Here is a 19,079-nt window from a genome sequence, read left to right as displayed (position 1 = left end):
ATTCTACTATTCTAAATATAAACAATAAGTTGAGACTCCAAATAAGTTCTTAAAAAAAATATATATATGTTTTTAGGTCAGGGGACCCCTAATGCCTGGGGACCCTAAGCGACCGCTTATTGCTTATGCCTGGAGCCAGCCCTGGTTGTCCTGCTATCCAGCTGTGGCCAGTGATCAAATCCTCTGCAGCTAGCCTGGTCCCCTGAACATAGACATTCCTGCCTAGATTGTGGCCTCATCCATTCTACCCGCTGCATAATAGTATGGACTACCGGAATAAATAATGGCTCATAACATGCAAAGGCAACCTGATACAGCACAAGAAAACCTGAAACAACCCATCACAACACATATCTGTCTCTGGTTTCACTATGTTTTGATGTTTTTCTAACACCTGGGAACCAGCTCATGTTTCGTTATGTTGGACAAAACATCCGGCTGCAGTGTTCCATCAACACCTCAGACAGACAGAGTTCTGAAGAAATAAGAAATACAGTAGTGAGCCTAACTCTACTATACTGTACCTTAATGTTTCTGTTGTTGTTAGGCAGAGAGAGGCATGGCAATGTTATCAGAGGAAAGGGCACATGCTCATATCTAAGGAGGTGTAATACTGCCCAATGCCTGATTACTTTATAATGTCTCAATCTAAGAACAACCATCAAGCTGGAATCATATTTATAGACTTAAAAATGCTTCTTCCTTGAGGAAGTTACATGGAAAAGTTGTTGACAGGCAGCTCTGTACACATTATCGGCAATGATTTAGTCAAGTGCATAACGGGTTTCATAATACTAGAATATGTATTTAAAAAAACGTCCTTCATTCAGTTCTAGATGTAGAGAACCTTTTAGAGAGTACCAACGGAGTACTAAATTCGATCAGATGTGCATGTTGTAAAGGTTAAAATGTTAGTTTTCAGTAGTCATCATTGCATTCCTTTGTCCAGTTACAATCAAATTATTTATTTTTAATCAAAGGGAAAAACATGTTCTCTTATGATCTGTTTTCAATGCAGTGTCCTCACATAAACCTTCCAATAAGAAATATGGCATTTAGGCAAAAAATATATATACATTAAATTGTGATTATGGAAATTGATGAGTTCTGTTTTACCAAAAGTTATTCCCCTGAAATCTATTATGGTCAATAAAAACAGTAGTGTATTTGTAATGTTCTGCCGCAGTTTCCAGCTGATCCAACTCTTTGTTTCATAGTCTGTTAGTCCTTCCTGCCTTCCCTTCACATCACATCCTACTGGCACAAGATCATTCCTAAAGTATGACTATAACAATAAGAAAATAAGCAGAATGTTCAGAGGGCAGTAAACGATTTACTACCATTCAGCCACTAGATGAGGCTGTATGTCCAATGTAAATTGAAGCTGAAGCTTGCAGAGTTTACAGGCTTTAGCTATTCTGTAGCCTACTTGGTCTGATTCAATCCAATTTACCTTCAATCTAAAAATTCTCTTCAGTATGATAAACTGACTTAATACATATTTGTTCTATTCATGGCAACAATTAGGCTATTACAGTTGATATGACACGTTCTATATATTTGTTACATATGAAACAATAATACAATTGTTTGACATGAAGTAAGACTTATGCCTACACCTGCACACTCTTAGAAAAAGGGTTCAAAGCAGGTTCTGCAGTTGTCCCTGTAGGAGACCCCTTTTTTGGTTCAAGGTAGAACATGTTTAGTTCATATTGGTGAAAAGGTTCTACCTGATACCAAAAAGGGCTCTACCCAGCCCAAAAAGGTTCTACCTGGAACCAAAAACGTGTTCTCCTACAGGGACAGTTGTAGAACATCTTATGGTTCTAGTTAGCCCCCCCATAAGAGTGCAGTACATCAAGAGCTTTGTCTTTTGCTAAAAAAATATTTCAATCTTGACTCATCAAATGCTCTTAAAACACATTTATCTTTAGAGTTGTCCATGCTCCATGTGTGCTCAAATTGCTCTGAAAGCTTGTGAGACCAGTTACCAGCATATTATTATGGTCTTTAGTGATGATAAAAATATGAAAATATTGAATTCAACATCGCTCACATTGAAACAAAGAATACTGTATTGTAACAGTCAGCTGTAATCCGTTATTTCATTTAGGAACATCAATGATTTCAGATTACGAAAACAGTTAAAACAGTGCGCTTGGACCATTTTCCTTACAATGCTTGCTGGGTATTGAAGTCTTTTTAATCCAAGGCAGATTCGATTTGCGACTACCACACATAGTAGGCTACTGAGATGCTCTTGGCTGCGGTTTTACACAAGAACTACTACTACCGAAATGCCCTCCAGGTTGTTTCCGGTCATTCCGGTAAAAAAAAGTTTCGATGGGGGCCTGGGAAAAAAGTGTTTGGTGAGGAAATGGCTGAGTAGCCTAGCTATATTAAATCGACTATAACCGATTTCCAAACAAGAGGAGGGCAATTCATGAGTCAGGAGAGAAGGTATGTAGTAACATGCTATATAAACAGAGATGGAATAATTCCCAGCAAAACACAATGAACGTGGTTTTAACTTGGCAATCACTAAGAGACAATTCCATTGCCGTTGAAAATATAGATTTGTAATAACTTTTTTCCAAATGACATTTTTTATGAGTATTTATTTTGTTTTTACCGGTTAAGTCAGTGATTATGTATTTTCCATCTTGGCTTGATCTCCATTGATGCTCTGTTGGCGTTCAAGCACAATGGATGCGCGTGATGACGCTCTCTAGATGTTATCAGTGGGATGGAGCGGTGATGTTACACTGGGTGGCAATTAGCAAGCCTCTTTCTCCTACAAAGAGGTAAGCCACAGGCTGCTGTTTGATTTTTTGTTGTTGATATATGGTGACTATTCTTCATCCCTGTGGGTTGATTTTCAACTGCGTTGTCTATTCAATTCGTTTTTTTGGCAAGAATGATAGGCTACAGTTGACGAAATAGCCAGTTGCTAAGTAGGCTAACCAGAACTTGTAGGCTACTTAATTAGTTTGAAAACAGCCGCTATAGTTATCTATGCGGTTGGTTTCCTGAAGGTCCATCATTTGCCCACTGTTCAGCCATTAGTAACAGTTAGAAATGTTGCTGCGGCTTTCTTTGATATGCACAATAGGCTAAACTGAGTCTACGAATAGGCTATGCCAACATACGTAGTCAATCAGGAAAGCAAAGGCTAGCTTTTTCAAACAGAAATTTGCATCCTGTAGCTCTAACTCCAAAAGGTTTTGGGACACTGCAAAGTCCATGGAGAATAAGAGCACCTCCTCCCAGCTGCCCACTGCACTGAGGCTAGGTAACACTGTCACCACCGATAAATCCACGATAATCGAGAATTTCAATAAGCATTTCTCTACGGCTGGCCATGCTTTCCTCCTGGCTACCCCAACCCCGGCCAACAGCTCTGCACCACCCGCATCTACTTGCCCAAATTGGAAAAGCTGCCGCGGTCATCCCCCTCTTCAAAGGGGGTGACACTCTAGACCCAAACTGTTATAGACCTATATCCATCCTACCCTGCCTTTCTAAAGTCTTCGAAAGCCAAGTTAGTAAACAGATCACTGACCATTTCGAATCCCACCGTACCTTCTCCGCTGTGCAATCCGGTTTTCGAGCTGGTCACGGGTGCACCTCAGCCACGCTCAAGGTACTAAACGATATATCAACCATCGATAAAAGACAGTACTGTGCAGCCGTCTTCATCGACCTGGCCAAGGCTTTCGACTCTGTCAATCATCGTATTGTTATCGGCAGACTCAACAGCCTTGGTTTCTCAAATGACTGCCTCGCCTGGTTCACCAACTACTTCTCAGATAGAGTACAGTGTGTCAAATCGGAAGGCCTGTTGTCCGAACCTCTGGCAGTCTATGGGGGAACCACGGTTCAATTCTCGGGCCGACTCTTTTCTCTGTATATATCAACGATGTCGCTATTGCTGCAGGTGATTCCCTGATCCACCTCTACGCAGACGACACCATTCTGTATACATCCGGCCCTTCTTTGGACACTATGGTAACTAACCTCCCAACGAGCTTCAATGCCGTACAACACTCCTTCCGTGGCCTCCAACTGCTCTTAAACGATTGTAAAACCAAATGCATGCTTTTCAACCGTTCGCTGCCCGCACCCGCCCGACCGACTAGCATCACTACCCTGGACGGTTCTGACTTAGAATATGTGAACAACTACAAATACCTAGGTGTCTGGCTAGACTGTAAACAATCCTTCCAGATTCCTATTAAACATCTCCAATCCAAAACTAAATCTAGAATTGTCTTCCTATTTTGCAACAAATCCTCCTTCACTCATGCTGCCAAACATACCCTCGTAAAACTGACTATCCTACCGATCCTCGAATTTGGCGACGTCATCTACAAAATAGCTTCCAATACTCTACTCAGCAAATTGGATGCAGTCTATCACAGTGCCATCCATTTTGTTACCAAAGCCTCTTATTCCACCCACCACTGCGACCTGTATGCTCTAGTCGGCTGGCCCTCACTACATATTCGTCGCCAGACCCACTGGCTCCAGGTCATCTATAAGTCTATGCTAGGTAAAGTTCCGCCTTATCTCAGCTCACTGGTCACGATAACAACACCCACCCGACGCACGCGCTCCAGCAGTTATATCTCACTGGTCATCCCCAAAGCCAACACCTCCTTTGGACGCCTTCCCGTTCTCTGCTGCCAATGACTGGAACGAATTGCAAACATCGCTGAAGCTGGAGACTCATATCTCCTTCACTAACTTTAAACATCAGCTATCTGAGCAGCTTACCGATCGCTGCAGCTGTACATAGCCCATCTGTAAATAGCCCACCTCATCCCCATATTGTTTTTAATTTACTTTTCTGCTCTTTTGCACACCAGTTTTTCTACTTGCACATCACCATCTGCTCATCTATCACTCCAGTGTTAATTTTGCTCAATTGTAATTACTTCGCTACTATGGCCTATTTTTTGCCTTACCACCTCACGCCATTTGCACGCACTGTATATAGACTTTTTCCCCCCCTATTGTGTTATTGACTGTACGCTGGTTTATTCCATGTGTAACTCTGTTGTTTAAATATACTCCCCTGGTCAAAAGATACTATCTTTTAATAGGCGCTAAAGCAGTTAGCGTCTGTGAACGGGGTAGAGTCGGACAGGCTTCCTGTGTAAATTAAAACGCTGTGGAGCTGGCACAAGATATGTCTCTGAAAAAGTACCTCAATCCAGGGATGAGAAATGCGTTGTACTCCGAATTGTCCCCTTAGCCCAACTGTTACACTGAGAAGATTGAACGACTGCTAGTTAAGTAAACTGACATTAGTGATGTGCGGGTTGATTCAATCCACGGTTTTATCCGTGGGGCAGACGGGTTTAGGGTCATGAAATATTGTGTGGATAAAGAGCGGGTGGGTTGACTAAAAAGAACAATACCTTAAATCCATGAATGTATTATTCTTGTGCAATTTATATCTATAGGCTACATTGAGGTTTTTGTTTAGTTATTTTAGGCTAGCTATTTGGTATCCGTGCGTAAGCCTAAGCTGTAGTGCCTAACCAGTTGTGGGAAAAGTACCCAATTGTCATACTTGAGTAAAAGTAAAGATACCTTAATAGAAAATGACTGAATTAGGTAGGTTTTCTGAGACATATCTCGCGCCAGCTCCGCAGTGTCTTAATTTAGTTTAGTTTATTAATTCGACCATTTAAAAAAAACAAGCACATATAAAACTTGAAAAAGCCTTACATGCACATTAATAAAATCATCAAGGATAACACACAATAAAGTCTGGGACTTATTTCCATTGTGGTCCTCTTGAGACAAGATGGCTAGACAAGATCGAACCCAGTATGGCAGTGAAGTAATAAAACAAAAACAGAGAGGAAGAACATCTATCTCATCATTCCAGTTACGTCATAGGGGTTATTCATATGGGCACAGAAGACATCAAACATATTTTTACTTTATTTTTAAAGCTGCCCTGAGAGGATGTTGTTTTTATGGGCAGAGGCAACTCAATCCATTCTGAGGCTCCAGTATACAAGAAAGTACCTTTCCCAGCATTACTCCTGAACCTGTATAAGTACACATCAGCAACACCTGATCTGGTGCTGTGATTGTGTGCATCCCTAACACGAGGAAAGTAATCACTTAGATATCTGGGCGCAGGACCATAAATACTCCTGTAAACCAAACCTAGTCTAATCTGGGACACCCTAGCCTCAACAGGTAGCCAGTTTAGTTCCTGAAAGCAGCTCCTGCCTATGTGAGTACGTGGACTCACCTTCAATACTACCCTGGTCAGCTTATTCTGGGCTATCTGGAGCTTCCCCTTCATAAGTTTAGATAAGCCCTCAAACCAGGAAGTACTAGCATAGTCAAAATGGCATTGAATGAGGGCAGTAGCTAGCACTTTCATGGAGTTCTTATCAAGCAGCTTGGACTTTCTAGCCAAAAACTTAGTCCTGGCATTAACCTTCCCTAGCACTTTATTGGCCATGCTCACACCTCCCAAGCTTTCATCAAGGATACATCTTAAGTAGCTAATAGAGGTTTTAGTAGTCAGCACCTCACCCTCTAACTCCACTCTGATTTCAGACAACCTACACAATTTAGGTCTGGATCCAAAAATAATTGCTTCAGTTTTCCCTAAGTGCAGAGATAGCTTATTATCTCCAAGCCATTTGCTAATTTTGGTAAGCTCTGTGCTAAGTATGTTCTCCAACATAGTTTTAATTTTGTGAGACACCAGAAGTGTAGAGTCATCCGCATAAAGAAAAAGACGGCAAGAACAAGGATCTTTCATATCGTTAATATACAATAAAAACAGCAGAGGCCCAAGTACGCTCCCCTGCGGAACGCCACAACTCATTGGTTTTGCCCGAGACAGTGAACCATTAACCTCTACTCCTTGCTCCCTTCCTGATAAACAGGACTTTACCCAGCCTAGAGGGATACTGCTTAACCCCAGTGCCTCCAGTTTGGAGATTAGGAGACAGTGGTTAACTGTATCACAGGCCTTCTGTAGGTCAAGCAGTACCATTCCACACAGATTTCCCTCATCAATCTCTTTCCTGATGAAGTCAATCAAATAAAGTAGACATGAATCAGTGGAGTATGTTTTTCTAAAACCCGCCTGAAAACCATACATTAGACCCTGTTTGTTAACATATTCATACATTTGCTCATGTACAACTCTCTCCAAGATCTTTGATGTTATAGAGAGGATAGATACAGGCCTATAATTCCCAGGGTCAGACTTTATCCCCTTCTTATACAGAGGTATAACTTTAGCTTGTTTCATGTCCCTGGGAAAGGTACATTGTTCAAGAGAGAGATTAGCGATATGCGTAATACAAGGGCCAATTTGCTCAGCAGAATCTATAAGAAACCTTGCAGGAATATTATCCAGGCCTGTTGCTTTGGAGCATTTAAGCTCTGCCAGCATACTGACTATTTTGGTTGTTGCTACCTTTGCAAAAGGAAAAAGAGTTTGGCTGAACCCCTAACTACATAATACTTCTTGACTTGGTTGCTTCCATACAAACCAGAACTGGTGGGCAGCTTGCTGACCAGCTTTCTGGCAACAGAAGGAAAAAGAATAGTTGAATTCATTGGCAACCTCTGCTTTTTCATATACCGTCTCCCCCCGGATGTTCAGTCCAATACTGTTTAGTTTGGTTTTGGTAGTACTACTACAGCCTAGTTCCTTAAATGATTTCCAAAGCTTTTTAGGGTCATTTTTGTTCTCAATTATTTTCTCAGCAAAGTGTAACCCCTCTTAGCTTTATCCATCCTGCTCTTTCCTTCATTTCTGTGATGTTTATATAGGACAAAATCATGCTGCTCTTAAGAGTAAGAGTTCTTAAAAAAAAATTAAGACTTATTCCTTGCTTGGATAGATTCTAGAATCTCATGATTAAACCAAGGGCTAGATGTCTGTTTTACCCTGACCCGTCTAATGGGAGCCATCACATTCACCACATCAAGGAATCTACATTTAAAGACTTCCCAGGCAATGTCTACCCCTACACTATCTAGCACAGGTGACCAGTCAATTTTACCCACTTCCTCCCTAAACTTTTCAACACAGTATTTTTTGAGTCCTCTGATTCTAACGGTTTTGTGACACTTAAATATATCTTTAAGAATCCTCCTTGTGCAAAATGTAATAAAATGATCACTGATTCCATATACTATTACTCCACTCTGCGATATTTTAGATTTATCAGATTAGATTTATATTAGATTAGATTTATAATCTACAGTTGAAGTCGGAAGTTTTCATACACTTTAGCCAAATACACTCGGTATTTCAACATTTCCTGACATTTAATCCTAGTTAACATTCCCTGTCTTAGGTCAGTTAGGATCGCCACTTTGTTTTAAGAATGTGAAATGTCAGAATAATAGTAGAGAGAATGATTTATTTCAGCTTTATTTTGGCCCATTCTTCCTGACAGAGCTGGTGTAACTGAGTCAGGTTTGTAGGCCTCCTTGCTCGCACACGCTTTTTCTGTTCTGCTCACACATTTTCTATGGGATTGAGGTCAGGGCTTTGTGATGGCCACTCCAATACCTTGACTTTGTTGTCCTTAAGCCATTTTGCCACAACTTTGGAAGAATGCTTGTGGTCATTGTCCATTTGGAAGACCCATTTGCGACCAGGCTTTAACTTCCTGACTGATGTCTTGAGATGTTGCTTCAACATATCCACATAATTTCCCCCCCTCATGATGCCATCTATTTTGTGAAGTGCACCAGTCCCTCCTGCAGCAAAGCACCCCCACAACATGATGCTGCCACCCCCGTGCTTCACGGTTGGGATGGTGATTTTCAGCTTGTAAGCCTCCCCCTTTTTCCTCCATAACGTTGGTCATTATGGCCAAACGGTTCTATTTTTGTTTCATCAGACCAGAGGACATTTCTCCCAAGTACGATCTTTGTCCCCTAACATTCTCCTGCAAAATGTCTTGATAAACTTGGGAATTCATTTTTCCGTTGATGATAGCAAGCTGTTCGGGCCCTGAGGCAGCAAAGTAGCCCCAAACCATAATTCTCCCTCAACCATACTTTACAGTTGGGATGAGGTTTTGATGTTGGTGTGCTGTGCCTTTTTTTCTCCCTTCCAAACAACTCAACTTTAGTTTAATCTGTCCACAGAATATTTTGCCAGTTGCGCTGTGGAAACTCCAGGTTCTCTTTTGTGAACTTCAGATGTGCAGCAATGTTTTTTTTCGCCAGCAGTGGCTTCTTCCGTGGTGTCCTCCCATGAACACAAATCAAATTGTATTAGTCACATGCACCGAATACAACAGGTGTAGACCTTACAGTGAAATGCTTACTTACGAGCCCCTAACCAACAGTGCAGTTTAAAAAATACGGATAAGAATAAGAGAAAAGTAGCAAGTAATTAAAGATTAGCAGTAAAAAATAACAATATATACAGGGGGGTGCCGGTACAGAGTCAATGTTCGGGGGCACCGGTTAGTTCAGGTAGTATGTACACTTGTGGCCAAAAGTTTTGAGAATGACCCAAATATTAATTTCCACAAAGATTGCTGCTTCAGTGTCTTTAGATATTTTTGTCAGATGTTACTATGGACTACTGAAGTATAATTACAAGCATTTCATACGTGTCAAAGGCTTTTATTGACCATTACATGAAGTTGATGCAAAGAGTCAATATTTGCAGTGTTGACCCTTCTTTTTCAAGTCCTCTGCATTCCGCCCTGGCATGCTGTCAATTAACTTCTGGGCTACGTCCTGACTGATGGCAGCTCATTCTTGCATAATCAATGATTGGAAATTGTCAGAATTTGTAGGTTTTTATTTGTCCACCTGCCTCTTGAGGATTGACCACAAGTTCTCAATGGGATTAAGGTCTGGGGAGTTACCTGGCCATGGACCCAAAATATCTATATTTTCTTCCCCGAGCCGCTGAGTTATCACTTTTGCCTTATGGCAAGGTGCTCCATCATGCTGGAAAAGGCATTGTTCGTCACCAAACTGTTCCTGGATGGTTGGGAGAAGTTGCTCTCGGAGGATGTGTTGGTACCATTCCTTATTCATGGCTGTGTTCTTAGGCAAAATTGTGAGTGAGCCCACTCCCTAGGCTGAGAAGCAACCCCACACATGAATGGTCTCAGGATGCTTTACTGTTGGCATGACACAGGACTGATGCTAGCGCTCACCTTGTCTTCCCCGGACAAGCTTTTTTCCGGATGCCCCAAACAATCGGAAAGGGGATTCATCAGAGAAAATGACTTTACCCCAGTCCTCAGCAGTCCAATCCCTGTACCTTTTGCAGAATATCAGTCTGTCCCTGATGTTTTTCCTGGAGAGAAGTGGCTTCTTTGCTGCCCTTCTTGACACCAGGCCAACCTCCAAAAGTTTTTGCCTCACTGTGCGTGCAGATGCACTCACACCTGCCTGCTGCCATTCCTGAGCAAGCTCTGTACTGGTGGTGCCCTGATCCCGCAGCTGAATCAACTTTAGGAGACGGTCCTGGCGCTTGCTGGACTTTCTTGGGCGCCCTGAAGCCTTCTTCACAACAATTGAACCGCTCTCCTTGAAGTTCTTGATGATCCGATAAATGGTTGATTTAGGTGCAATCTTACTGGAAGCAATATCCTTGCCTGTGAAGCCCTTTTTGTGCAAAGCAATGATGACGGCATGTGTTTCCTTGCAGGGAATCATGGATGACAGAGGAAGGACAATGATTCCAAGCACCCCCCTCCTTTTGAAGCTTCCAGTCTGTTATTCGAACTCAATCAGCATGACAGAGTGATCTCCAGCCTTGTCCTCGTCAACACTCACACCTGTGTTAACGAGAGAATCACTGACATGATGTCAGCTGGTCCTTTTGTGGCAGGGCTGAAATGCAGTGGAAATGTTTTGGGGGGGATTCAGTTCATTTGCATGGCAAAGAGGGACTTTGCAATTCATCTGATCACTCTTCACAACATTCTGGAGTATATGCAAATTGCCATCATACAAATTGAGGCAGCAGACTTTGTGAAAATTAATATTTGTGTCATTCAACTTTTGGCCACAACTGTACATGTAGGTAGAGTTAAAGTGACTGCATAGATGACAACAGAGAGTGGCAGTGGTGTGGAGGGCAATGCAAATAGTCTGGGTGGCCATTTGACTAGATGTTCAGGAGTCTTATGGCTTGGGGGTAGAAGCTGTTTAGAAGACTCTTGGACCTAGACTTGGCGCTCCGGTACCTCTTTTCGTGTGGTATTAGAGCCAACAGTCTATGACTAGGGTGGCTGGAGTCTTTGACAATTTTTAGGTCCTTCCTCTGACACTGCCTGGTATGTAGGTCCTGGATGGCAGGAAGCTTGGCCCCAGTGATGTACTGGGCTGTTCACACTACACTTAATGCCTTGAGGTCAGAGGCCGAGCAGTTGCTATACAAGGCAGTGATGCAACCAGTCAGGATGCTCTCGATGGTGCAGCTGTAGAACCTTTTGAGGGTCTGAGGAGCCATGCCAAATCTTTTCAGTCTGCTGAGGGGGAATAGGCTTTGTCGTGCCCGCTTCACGACTTTCATGGTGTGCTTGGATCATGTTAGTTTGTTGGTGATGTAGACACCAAGGAACTTGAAGCTCTCAACCTGCTCCACTGTAGCCCCGTTGACGAGAATGGGGGTGTGCTCTTTTCCCTGTAGTCCACAATCATCTCCTTTGTCTTGATCACGTTGAGGGAGAGATTGTTGTCCTGGCACCACACAGCCAGGTCTCTAACCTCCTCCCTATAGGCCGTCTCGTTGTTGTCAGTGATCAGGCCTACCACTGTTGTGTCATCTGCAGATTTAATGATGATGTTGGAGTCTTGCCTGGCCGTGCAGTCATGAGTGAACAGGGAGTACAGGATGGGTCTGAACATGCACCCCTGAGGGGCCCCTGTGTTCAGGATCAGTGTGGCGGATGTATTGTTACCTACCCTTACCACCTGGGGGCTCCCCGACAGGAAGTCCAGGATCCAATTGCAGAGGGAGGTGTTTAGTCCCAGGGACCTTAGCTTATTGATGAGCTTTGAGTGCACTATGGTGTTGAACGCTGATCTGTAGTCAATGAATAGCATTCTCACATAGGTGTTCCTTTTTGTCCAGGTGGGAAAGGGTAGTGTGGAGTGCAATAGAGTGCAATAGACTGCAACATCTGTGGATCTGTTGGGGCGGTATGCAAATTGGAGTGGGTCTAGGGTTTCTGGGATGATGAAGTTGATGTGAGCCATGACCAGCCTTTCAAAGCTCTTCATGGCTACAGATGTGAGTGCTACGGGTCGTTAGTCATTTAGGCAGGTTTATTAGTGATCTTGGGCACAGGGACTATGGTGGTCTGCTTAAAACATGTTGGTTTTACAGACTCGGACATGAAGAGTTTGAAAATGTCAGTGTAGACACTTGTTAGTTGGTCAGCGCATGCTCGCAGTACAAGTCCAGGTAATCCGTCTGGCCCTGCGGCCTTGTGAATGTTGACCTGTCTAAAGATCTTACTCACATCGGCTGCAGAGAGTGTGATCACACAGTAGTAGTTTAGCTCGTCCGGTAGGCTTGTGTCACTGGGCAGCTCTCTGCTGTGCTTCCCTTTTTAGTCTGTAATGGGTCACATCCGACGAGCGTCGGAGCCGGTGTAGTACGACTCGATCTTAGTCCTGTATTGATGCTTTGCCTGTTTGATGGTTCGTCGGAGGGCATAGTGGGATTTCTTATAAGCTTCCGGGTTAGAGTCCTGCTCCTTGAATGCGGCAGCTCTGGCTTTTAGCTCAGTGCGGATGCTGCCTGTAATCCATGGCGTCTGGTGGGGTATGTACATACGGTCACTGTAGGAACGACGTCGTCAATGCACTTATTGATGAAGCCAATGACAGATGTGGTGTACTCCTCAATGCCATTGGAGGAATCTTGGAACATATTCCAGTCGGTGCTAGCAAAACAGTCCTGTAGCTTAGCATCTGCTTCATCTAACCACTTTTTATTGACCGAGTCACTGTTGCTTCCTGCTTTAGTTTTTGCTTGTAAGCAGGAATCAGGAGGATGGAATTATGGTCAGATTTGCCAAATGGAGGGCGAGGGAGAGCTTTGTATGCATCTCTGTGTGTGGAGTATAGGTGGTCCAGAGTTTCCCTCTGGTGCACATTTAACATGCTGATAGAAATTTGGTAAAACGGATTTAAGTTTCCCTGCATTAAAGTCCCCGGCTACTAGGAGTGCCTACTCTGGTTGAGTGTTTTCTTGTTTGCTTATGGCGGAAAACAGCTCATTCAATGCTATCTTAGTGCCATCATCGGTCTGTGGTGGTATGTAGACAGCTACGAAAAATACAGTGTTTTCTACAGCTTATCATGAAAAACTCTACTTCAGGCGAGCAATAGCTCGAGACTTCCTTAGATATTTTGCACCAGCTGTTGTTTACAAAAAATACTTAGACCGCCGCCCCTTGTCTTACCAGATGCCGCTGTTCTATCCTGCCGGAACATCGTATAACCAGCCATTCAGCCGTTCAGCCACGACTCCGTGAAGCATAAACTGTTCGTTTTTAATGTCCCGTTGGTAGTTTAATCTTTCCAGTAAGTCTTCCATTTTATTGTCCAATGATTGCATGTTTGCTAACAGAATTGAGTGAAGTGGGGGTTTATTCAATCGCCTCTGACTTCTCAGAAGTACAGCTTGCTCTCCGGCCTCTCTTTCTCTGCCTCCTCTTCACGGGGTCGGGACCTGTTCCCGAGGGAGCCGTATATCCTCCGCCTCGGGCTCGTCAGAGTCGTGAAAGAAGAAAAAGGATTCTGTTAGTCCGTGGCTAGTAATCGCAGTCCTGATGTCTAGAAGTTATTTTCGGTCATAAGAGACGGTAGCCAAAACAAATTTAAAAAACACAATCTGTTGGGCCAAGTTCTGCTCCAGCGCCATCTTTCTTCTTTAGTGTTTTACGTATCGTAGACTCGTCAACAGAGATGTTAGCAAGTTCCAGAGATTTCTGTAAGTCTTGGATTCTAGGATTCTTCTTAACCTGTTTGGGCTGAAGGGGCAGTATTGAGTAGCCAGATAAAAGGTGCCCATTTCAAAAAGGCCTCGTACTCAATTCTTGCTCGTACAATATGCATATTATTATTACTATTGGATAGAAAACACTCTCTAGTTTCTAAAACCGTTTGAATTATATCTGTGAGTGAAACAGAACTCATTCTGCAGCAAACTTCCTGACAGGAAGTGGAAAGTCTGAAATTGAGGCTCTGTTCCAGGGGCTGCCTATTAAAGCCCTTGTTATTTATTAGTTTAGATGCACTTCATACGTCTTCCACTAGATGTCGACAAGGAGTGAGAGAAGAAATGGACTGTGTAACTTGATCTGGACTCGAATTACAGCTCATGGAATGACGTGTCCTCCATTTCCTGTTTTCAGGAAGGCGCGAAGAGAGACATGGATTTGCCTTCTGTTTAGCTATCGTTATAGGCGACTACTATCTCCGGCTTTGATTTTATTTGATACATGTGACCATATCATCGTAAAGTATGTTTTTTCAATATAGTTTAATCAGATTATTGAAATTTTTTCGGGAGTTTTGCCGTGTTCCGTTCTCTTCCGTTTGTTGACATGGAGAGCGTCGTGCCACTTGGCAAGTGTGCTTGCTAAATCGAGAGGGATAATGGACGTTCCAAATCCAAACAACGATTGTTCTTGACAAAGGACACCTTGTCCAACATTCTGATGAAAGATCAGCAAAAGTAAGAAACATTTTATGATACTATTTCATATATCTGTCGTACATGTGAACTAGTTGCCGACGCCCAACGTTTGGGCACTCTAGCTATACTGTAGCTGCATATCGTAATGAAGTTATTTTTAGAATTCTAACACTGCGATTTCATTAAGAACTAATGGATCTATCATTTCCTATACAACATGTATTTTTTAGTTATGTTTATGAATAGCTATTTGGTCAGAATATGTGTGTCAGAAAAAGTGTCAGGAAAATATCTGGACGTTGTGGAAAAAGTAGCTAAGTTAGCACAATGTGTAACCACTGATTTCAGCTCTAAATATGCACATTTTCGAACAAAACATAAGTGTATGTATAACCTGATGTTATAGGACTGTCATCTGATGAAGAATATCAAGGTTAGTCAAAAAATATATATATTTTACTGGTTTGTTACGATCGCTAACTTTTGCTACTGGGAAATGGCTTGTCTTTCTGGCTATTGTGGTAAGCTAATATAACGCTATATTGTGTTTTCGCTGTAAAACACTTAATAAATCGGAAATATTGGCTGGAATCACAAGATGCCTGTCTTTCATTTGCTGTACACTATGTATTTTTCAGAAATGTTTTATGATGAGTAATTAGGTATTTGACGTTGGTGTCTGTAATTATTCTGGCTGCTTTCGGTGCAATTTCTGATTGTAGCTGCAATGTAAACTATGATTTATACCTGAAATATGCACATTTTTCGAACAAAACATAGATTTATTGTATAACATGTTATAAGACTGTCATCTGATGAAGTTGTTTCTTGGTTAGTTTGGTTGGTTCTTGGTTAGTTAGGTTGGCTTTGTGCATGCTACCTGTGCTGTGAAAAATGTCTGTCCTTCTTTGTATTTGGTGGTGAGCTAACATAAATATACGTGCTGTTTTCGCTGTAAAACATTTTAAAAATCGGACATGTTGGCTGGATTCACAAGATGTGTACCTTTCATTTGCTGTATTGGACTTGTTAATGTGTGAAAGTTAAATATAAAAAAAAATATATCTTTTGAATTTCGCGCCCTGCACTTGAGCTGGCTGTTGTCATATTGTGGGCGGCCTCGGGCTTGCAGCCAGAAGAAGTTAACCTCATTGAACATTCTGCGCTGTGCTCTTGCAGTCATCTTTGGAGGACGGCCACTCCTAGGGAGAGTAGCAGCATTGCTGAACTTTCTCCATTTATAGACATTTTGTCTTTCCGTGGACTGATGAACATCCAATGTTTTTAGAGATACTTTTGTAACCCTTTCCAGGTTTATGCAAGTCAACAATTCTTAATCGTAGGTCTGCTGAAATCTCTTTTGTTCAAGGCATGTTTCACATCAGGCAATGCTTCTTGTGAATAGCAAACTCAATTTTTGTGAGTTTTTTATAGGGCAGGGCAGCTCTAACCAACATCTCCGATCTCATCTCATTGATTGAACAGGTTAGCTGACGCCAATTAGCTTTTGGGGATGTCATTAACCTAGGGGTTCACATACTTTTTCCAACATACACTGTGAATGTTTAAATTATGTATTCAGTATAGACAAAAATACAATAATTTGTGTTATTAGTTTAAAGCACACTGTGTTTGTCTATTGTTGTGAAGATGAAGATCAGAACAAATTTCATGACCAATTTATGCAGAAATCCAGATAATTCCAAAGGGTTCACTTACATTTTCTTGCCACTGTATGAATATTTAAATTGTCATAATTTTCTTCCCTAAACCAAAGGGGATTTGATGTTTTCAAGTTTATGTTAAATTAGAGGACATTGGCACATTGTTTGTGTTTGAGCAGAGCAGTCTCTGTGAGGTAGGTGCCTGTGTTGTTGGGGTTGTAGTTAGGCTATGTTGAAAGGAGTTCTTTGTGGTTGTCTTAATGCTGGACAGTCAGCATGCAGTAATACCAAAGCATCTACTAACTCTGTGGTAATACAGTAGCAAAACACTGCTGCCCGTTTTGCCAATGTAGTCCTGTCTTACAGAGACTACTTAAAACAGGATAGTACAGAGGTGTTGGATGCATGGTGTATCATTATGTCAAATAAAATGTTCTGTCACATGAGCCAAATACAACTGGTGTACAGTTAAACATTTTTTAGTAAAAATATAATAAAATAGTGACACAAGGAATATAAAATGTGATACACAGTGTATGTTTGCAGGGTGTTAAACTGTCAAACCATTTCTGTAATTTAACTATAATCTAATAATTTAGTCCAGGTCTGGGAGGAGATCCCTCAGGAGACCATCCGCCACCTCATCAGGAGCATGCCCAGGCGTTGTAGGGAGGTCATACAGGCACGTGGAGGCCACACACACTACTGAGCCTAATTTTGACTTGTTTTAAGGACATTACATCAAAGTTGGATCAGCCTGTAGTGTGGTTTTCCACTTTAATTTTGAGTGTGACTCCAAATCCAGACCTCCATGGGTTGATAAATTTGATTTCCATTGATAATTTTTGTGTGATTTTGTTGTCAGCACATTCAACTATGTAAAGAAAAAAGTATTTCATAAGAATATTTCATTCATTCAGATCTAGGATGTGTTATTTTAGTGTTCCCTTTATTTTTTTGAGCAGTGTATAATATTTTGGGAGGGAAGGTGAACTCGGGAGGATGGTGATTGTTTAACTACTTGGCCCTATTTTATATTTGAGAGATGATAGTTATCGTCTGGTAAAGGTTTTCATTTATATATCAGAGATTTATGTCTTTTTTCCTGACCTGCTGGGGTGCGTTTGTGGTCATCACTTTTGTCGCCGCGCGGCACAGGTTTCAGGGCGCATTGGGGAATGCCGATTGGTTGACATTTGGGTGTGCGGGTAGGCTCTGTTGGTGACTATGAACGCACCCAAGGTTTTTTTGTTGTTGTTGAGACTTGCTCAAGTGGGGCTAAATAGTCCGGTCATTATTGTTGTAATCAAATTGTATTTTGTAACTTGACTAACAATATTTTCATGCTACAAGGAACAGTCAATGTACTTCTATTTCCATATGCATATAATTTAGAATTAACCTAATTAGAGTGATGCGATGCATATCAGGTACATCTAGCTTAACTTCTTATGGATGCAATCCCGGTAACAGGATGATATGACAACAGCCAGTGAAAGTGCAGGGCGCCAAATTCAAAACAACAGAAATCTCATAATTAAAATTCCTCAGACATACATGTGTCTTATACCATTTTAAAGGTAATCTTGTTGTTAATCCCACCAAAGTGTCCAATTTCAAATATGCTTTTCAGCGAAAGCACTACAAACGATTATGTTAGGTCACACCAAACCACAATAAGCACAGCCATTTTTCCAGCGAAAGATAGCAGTCACAAAAGCACAAATAGAGATAAAATGAATCACTAACCTTTGATCTTCATCAGATGACACTCATAGGACTTCATGTTACACAATACATGTATGTTTTGTTTGATAAAGTTCATATTTATATCAAAAAATCGTGAGTATACATTGGCGCGTTACATTAACTAGTTCCAAAAACATCCAGTGATTTTGCATAGCCACATCGTTTCAACAGAAATACTCATCATAAATGTAGATGATAATACAAGTTATACACATGGAATTATAGATACACCTCTCCATAATGCAACCGCTGTGTCAGATTTCAAAAAAACTTTACGGAAAAAGCAAACCATGCAATAATCTGAGACGGAGCTCAGAACAATAGTCAAATTTGCCGCCATGTTGGAGTCAACAGAAACCAGAAATGACATGATAAATATTCCCTTACCTTTGATGATCTTCATCAGAATGCACTCCCAGGAATCCTAGGGCCACAATAAATGCTTGATTTGTTCGATAATGTCCGTTATTTATGTCCAATTAGCTACTTTGGTTAGCGCATTTGGTAAACAAAGTCACGAAGCGCTCACTAAAACCTGACAATGTCCAAAAGTTCTGTAAGAGTCAGTAGAAACATGTCAAACGATGTATTGAATCAATCTTTAGAATGTTGTTAACATAAATCTTGAATAACGTTCCAACCGGAGAATTACATTGACTTCAGATGAGCGATGGAACGGAGCTCCCTCTCATGTGAACACGCATGGTCAAAGAATGGTCACCTCATGGCAGTGGTGACTAATTATCCTCTCATTCGGCCCCCTTCACAGTAGTCATCAGACAAAGTTCTACAGACTGTTGACATCTAGTGGAAGCCGTAGGAAGTGAATACTCATTCATATCTCGCTGTGATTTCAATGAGATCTTGGTTGAAACTCGACCAGCCTCAGAATTTCCACTTCCTGTTTGGAATATGGTTTTTGCCTGCCATATGAGTTCTGTTATACTCACAGACATAATTCAAACAGTTTTAGA

At 41.6% G+C, this 19,079-nt stretch overlaps 1 protein-coding gene across 1 annotated transcript in view; it reads left to right on the top strand.

The window, feature by feature from the left end:
• Window positions 1-2,360: 2,360 nt before the first annotated feature.
• Window positions 2,361-19,079, top strand: part of phactr4b (phosphatase and actin regulator 4b) — a 69,204-nt gene continuing 52,485 nt past the window's right edge. Inside the window, exon 1 of the mRNA XM_038977419.1 lies at window positions 2,361-2,463. The gene's annotated coding sequence lies outside the window, so the exon portion shown is untranslated. The remainder of the gene's footprint in view (window positions 2,464-19,079) is intronic.

Source organism: Salvelinus namaycush, chromosome 37 (genome assembly GCF_016432855.1).
Source record: "Salvelinus namaycush isolate Seneca chromosome 37, SaNama_1.0, whole genome shotgun sequence".
Classification (NCBI taxonomy): Eukaryota; Metazoa; Chordata; class Actinopteri; order Salmoniformes; family Salmonidae; genus Salvelinus; species Salvelinus namaycush.
This window is presented reverse-complemented; position numbering and strand designations above follow the sequence as displayed.